The 6000-nt window shown below is 42.4% G+C and overlaps 1 long non-coding RNA gene across 1 annotated transcript; it reads left to right on the top strand.

Moving 5' to 3' along the window:
• The first annotated feature begins 982 nt into the window (after window positions 1-982).
• Window positions 983-5721, top strand: LOC121109468. Its single transcript, XR_005847834.1, has 3 exons — window positions 983-1829; window positions 1916-1988; window positions 5125-5721. It is a non-coding gene; the product is annotated as an uncharacterized LOC121109468 (long non-coding RNA).
• Window positions 5722-6000: the final 279 nt, after the last annotated feature.

The raw sequence follows: 6000 nt of genomic DNA, 5'->3' as shown, positions 1-6000 counted from the left end.
TGATACACTGAGGTTCCATGGTAGGGGATACCCCTGGCATCTTAGCATCAGCACCTGCTAAACCCAGTTTAAGAAGAGGAATGGAAGCCAGTAAGGGAAAATTTCCCATTCATTTCCTATCTGTTTGCCCTGGTCATGGAGGTTTGTAAGATTTGTGTGAGAAAATTACTAAATGAAAAGTCAGACCTGCTGTGTTGGCTTCATCAGCATTGGATAATTCTGGATATGTAGGAAAAGAAAATTTGTCTAGACCACAAACCTAATGGAGGCAGAACCACAACGATTTTGGTCTTCCCTTTCATTCCCTCCTTCATCCTCTCAGTTTCAGTCCTTCTCAAACAGCTGCTTCCCATTCCTTTCCCTCCTGTTTCTCTTGAGAGCTTGCCTCACAACTGTGGTGTGTTTGATGGAGAAGGTCTGGCTGCTTTCCAGATGGAGCCATCATGAAGGGCAGCCACTGAAGCACCTCCGCTCTCAGGTGCAGAACATCCAGTTTGTATGTCTCTGCTGAGTGAGGGAATATAGCACAAGCTATAGCAGAAGTCAAATGAATCCCCTACAGATCACTGTAAACAGCACTTTTTTTTAAAGGCTGCCATCACACTGCCCTAGTACCTCCTGACTTTCTTTTAGAAACAGAGCCAGGGATTCATATAAGTCCTGGATCAAGCTAGAGGATGAGGGAAACATTCAGTTTTGAACTGTTCTAAGGAGAGAGTTCTCAAGAAAGTTTTCATCTGGAGACGGATGCTAGAACAAGAGGGAAAGGAGTGGAAGGATGAGGCAGGGGTCCTCACAGGCCTTGCACTGGGGAACTGCAACAGATTCCCGCACATTCAGTTAGTGGGATGGAGACCAAATTGGAAACAGATTGGTCTCCATCCCACTAAATACTGTTGCTTTAGCTCACGCTGAGCAGAATCTTAGCCCTACCCAAGATGTTGCTCAGATGTGAGACAGAGTGACCTCCCCAGAAGGGATTCAGGGAAACATCACCTCTCTCATTAGTATGTATTTGACCTGCAGTTTTCACAGTATTTTTGCAGAGGTGGTTCCCTGGGTGCACGTGTGACTGCAGTTAGTTAAAAAGAACTGTATTTATCCGTTATTCTTTTTTTTTTTTCTCCCTGACTGCTTTGTGACTCTATACTAGAAATTTGTAATTTCCTTAAGCAAAATGCCTGAGGTCATTTGCATCATGACCATGCAAATACGTGCGTAAACATCCTGCTTTCTAACAATACTTTCTTCTGTGTTGGAGTTTGGTTGTGAAATTCTGACCTTTATTGTATTTGTGTTTGCATCTCATTCATCGGAGACACAGAAAGAAAGAGTCTGCACTAATTCTTTTCATACAAAAAGCACAGCAACAACATTAAAAGACAGCTAAAATTAGAGCACATCTTATGTGAAGTCTTTGGTTATAATTTGATGGCTGGATGGACTAAATCCACTGCATGATAACCTCAGGAGTCTGTCAGAGCTACAGGTAGCAACAGGAAGTGAGACAACACAAACAGCAGTCTGCTTCACTGCTAGTTTGCAAAAAGTCCTGTCAAGCTGCTTCCCATACAGCCACATATAAGTGATTTTCTCCCTTTTTGCCTCCATTCCCTCCACAAAATGTGGGTGAGTACTTCCTTCTTTCTCCCCTTTCATTCACCTCACATGGCTACAGTACCAGTTCTGCTTAGTTTCTCTTCCTATAGACACTGGGCCCCAGATTTTTCCTGAGGCTGCTGACTCCTACTGCTGTACAAGCAAATGAGATGGAAGAAAGGCTCAAGGCAAAGAAGGGGGTGTGCAACCTGAAAATGAACCTGGAAATGGTGAGGAAGCAAACTAATTGGTGCTATAACTTGCCCCAGTTCTGTTGACTAGGTTATGACTGACTTCTTGAATATGCACCTCTCAGCCTAAGGATAGAGAAGTGATGCCAGTAAGACAGAGTCTGGAACAAAACAGGACCCAGTGAAGTACAACCAACTGTAAGTATAATCCTAGCAACTCAAAACAAAGAATATGACCCAGGTCATAACCAGAGAGATCTCTCAGAGGAAATAGGCTGCCAGGGCAGGAACTTGGAGGACATGAAAGTGAGAAGGGGTGCAGGCTGAGAAATGCCAAGGCATTTGAAGAGAGAAAAACATCAGACTACAAGGCACAAAGCTGGTGCTGAGAACCAGGAGGTGACTCAGAAAAAACACAGCAGACTACTCTGTATAAAAGATCTGGTGCTTCTTAGAGATGCATATCATCAATGTGCATCATCCAGCACAAGATGAAAATGATTTCTCCTTCTCATGAACTCTTAGTCATTTTTGGAGGAGATGGACAGACAGTGGGAAAGGATATGCATATGTGAATGTACGTTTATACAACCATATATATATTTGTGTTATGACCTTTATGTTGCACAGGACAAACTGTTTCTGGGCACTCCTCCATATTTAAACATACATGTTGGCAATTCAGCTGAATAACAACCAGCCACTTCCACTTCGGCCCGACAACCACCTTACTTTTCTTTATTTTTCATGTCTCCCCATAACAATGAGCTAAGCAGAACCCAGGGACTTGCTAAGGCAAGTCTACTTGCCATGGTGCCCTCCAGACCCCCAAAGGATAGATCTAGTGAACTCTGGGAGGAAGTGAATTCCAAAAGCAAGAGTTCATTCCTGAAGCAGGAACGCAGGAGGGAATACTCCTCTGCTGCAGAGATTTCAGATATGTGGTTTCTGGCCCCTATCTAGCACACTCAGTGTGTTTCAGTATGTAAGTGATACAGTTGGACTTTCTATAAGATAACCTTTTTTTAATTTTTTTTTTTACATAACTTTTTCATTGCAGAACAGATCTTTCACAGGCAAAGTACAGTATAATTAGGATGCCTGGAGTTCACGGATAACATTAACCGAAGTCTTGGGAAAGTATGAACTTGCCCACCCTATAATCATTCTGCAGTGTTCACTCAAGTGGAGGTATTTGAGAGGATCTCTCAGACCAATTCACTGGTCTTCATCCCAGCAGATGGCCCACCACAGAAGTTTGCCCCAGACAGAAGTAGAAGTTGATTAAAAAATAAATACTGTGTACTGTCATTCATGAGGACACACTACTCACTGGTTTGCCCTCTACCCTTTTGATGAAATGCCAAAAACTCTGCAAAAATATTCATTGGCTGCACTTGTGATTCAGCTTGGGCTTTTCTAGATTGCAAAAGGGTCAGGAGAGAGTCTTTGTAGTTTACAACTGTAGGCAAGAAGGAGTGGTTTACAGCAATAGTATTTCCTGCCCGCAGCTTAAATGTAACGTGACGACTGTCTTAGAATAAAAGCAAGACAAAAACTGTTTACAGAAAATTGTCTTTAACACCATTTCAGTAATGACTTCTCCACACTGGTGACAGCTTTTGTAAAGTTTCATTATGAGAAAAGTGCATGGTTTCCCAGGAGCTTCAGGCATCTAAAAGAAAATCTTGGCACTTGGGAGGCTGCTTTTATTCCTGTAATTGCTTAAAGAGTTCAAACACGAGTTTCCCTCTGGCCTTTAGCAAATCACTTCCTTTTCTCTTGGTGGGATAACTTCTATATATCTCACAGAGATGTGGAGTAAACCAATTTGTAAAACACTCAAAGTCTCATGCAGGCTTTAGGTGTTAAGATTGCTGCATGTTGCATGCTGCTGCCCTTGGACACCACTTGCTCAGAGCAAGCAGTGCTGCTGGAGATGTTCACACTGCCACGCTTTCTTCCTGCAAGCCTTCATAATAAAGATGCGTAGTCAAAGTAGTCACATTCAGATAACATTAACTATCTGGTTAGGTACACGAGACAAGGCTGTGCAAAGTTCTTTCTCAAGATTTCATCCTCATCCCACTCTACAGTTTCATGAAAGTTAACTGACCACACAGTCAACAGAAGATGCTTTTGGGTCTCCAGTAGATATCTGCATACCTCTGCAAGAGAGGTAGAGTGATGAAGAGATAGGTTACATTTGGAGAAGTAATCCATGACCATGCTGAAGGTCAGTGCTGATGGAATATAGTCATGCTGCAATTTTCATTAGATACCTATAAATATGGGGTTTAATTAAACACTTAACATCTCATGGATAACCTGTGTGCTTTTGACCAGACTTTACAGATCTCTGGTGCACTATGGAGGAAACATCAACACAGTTTTGTAGCTGAAATAATTTGTTATACTGCCAGTAGAGCCATGGTAACTTTGCAGTTCAGTCTGCCCCCACAGTATTTTCCTTTGCTGTAAACATTACACATGCATCATTTAAAATTAAGTGCTTGACAGGTAATACATGACACCTGTAGCACTTTCCAGGTGAATACAGACGTATTTCCTGTACGAGGTAGAAACATTTGCAGACCTTATCTGAGTTACGGAGGAGCCTAGGCAGAGAAGTGGAAAGGCTTGCAAGTCAGCACAGCCACTGCTGTTTTATGTTAGTCTGGTAGAAAATTCAGCCCCAATATTTTAGCCATTGTCTTCTATACAAGCATCTTTTTTTGTCTGGCACAGGCAGTGGGAGAGCTGGACTCTGTCCTTAGCTATGCAGTGAGCTTTCTCCCATGCAATTGCTCCATCTCCAGGGTGGGGGTAGTGAAACAAATGTTTCTGTGCTTTGACATGTACAAGTGATGGCTGAAATCCTACTGCTCTGAATACCAGACTGTCTCATGGAGCTCTCTTTCATGCATGTTAATTCTAACTGTTCTGGTGTTTTTTATTTCGTCTATATTTAGTCAGAGAGAAGATTTAGAGAAATATAAATAGTTTAAATATATATCTGTAAACATATGAACAAACATGGCTGTCCACTGTCGAGTGGGCCGTTGGATGTGCTGCCACGATCACGCTGCATTTTGACAGATTTTAGAGCCTAACTGGTTTCACTCTTGCTTTCACTGTCTCTCTGTCACACATGCACACCTGAAGTCTCATTCACTTAAACTGTGCTCACTGGGAAGACAACGTGTTTGGGTGTGCAGTAGACAACCCGAAGCTTCTTTAACCTGAAGTTAACCAGTTAATGTTACATAGACAGATGGATAGATGATTTACTTGCAGGTCACCAGATGGGTAACATACATTTGCTTTCATGCAGAGATCTGACAAGTGGAGTCAATTGGGATGCTGCTGGTGTGCCCTGCTCCTACAGCTTTGTCACCCTGAAGGCTGTGAGCACAGGGACAAGAGTCCCTAGAAGTCCATGCCAAGAGGCAGTCTATCAGAAGGAAAAACAGATTGGATGAGAGCCTCTGGAGTGCACATGCTGGCTAATATATCCTTGAAGAGGAAGTGTAGTCAATTCTCTGCAAACGGTCATCTGTACTACTAGCCAATAATATCAGGTGCTGAAAAAGTCCCTCCGTATAAATTATCCCCTATCATTTAGTCATCCATTTTGCTGGCCAGGGAAGCGGCAGTGTGCTTGCCAGCTGTTCTACCAAGTTTTCCTGAGTGGCAGCATCTGCATCATCGCTCTGAAGCAGCTCAGTGGTCTCAGCGAGATGACACACTGTGTTCTGAGGAAGAGAGTTTTACCCAGAAAATGCAATAGTTCACCGAATTCTCCGGAAGCGAGAAGATAACCAGCTTCAAAAAACTTTTTTTTTTCTTCTCTTCTTTTTCCCCTCTCTCTTTTAAAGACACAGCGATGGCTGTGAACGTCGTGTTCTTTCTGCTTTTCAGGGATGTGGTTTTGTGCTATTAATAATAATAATTAAAAAAAAAAAATAGAAACGCTCAATGATTTCTATTAACGCAGAATGAGGTGTGAGAAGAGCAGAAAAGAGCCATTTTAGAGAGCTTGGAGGCTTGTTTTATATGTATTTATGTATATACATATACCGTAATGAGAAATGGAAGAGGAACAACTGTTTTGAGGGGGAAGTTGGGGGTGTTTTTAAGCTGCTTCCCAGGGCCTAATAAAGAAAAGGCGAGTGGGAGTGAGAGAAGAGGTATTTTCCTCAAACCTTTC

This window comes from Gallus gallus, chromosome 1 (genome assembly GCF_016699485.2).
Source record: "Gallus gallus isolate bGalGal1 chromosome 1, bGalGal1.mat.broiler.GRCg7b, whole genome shotgun sequence".
In the NCBI taxonomy this organism is placed as follows: Eukaryota; Metazoa; Chordata; class Aves; order Galliformes; family Phasianidae; genus Gallus; species Gallus gallus.
This window is presented reverse-complemented; position numbering and strand designations above follow the sequence as displayed.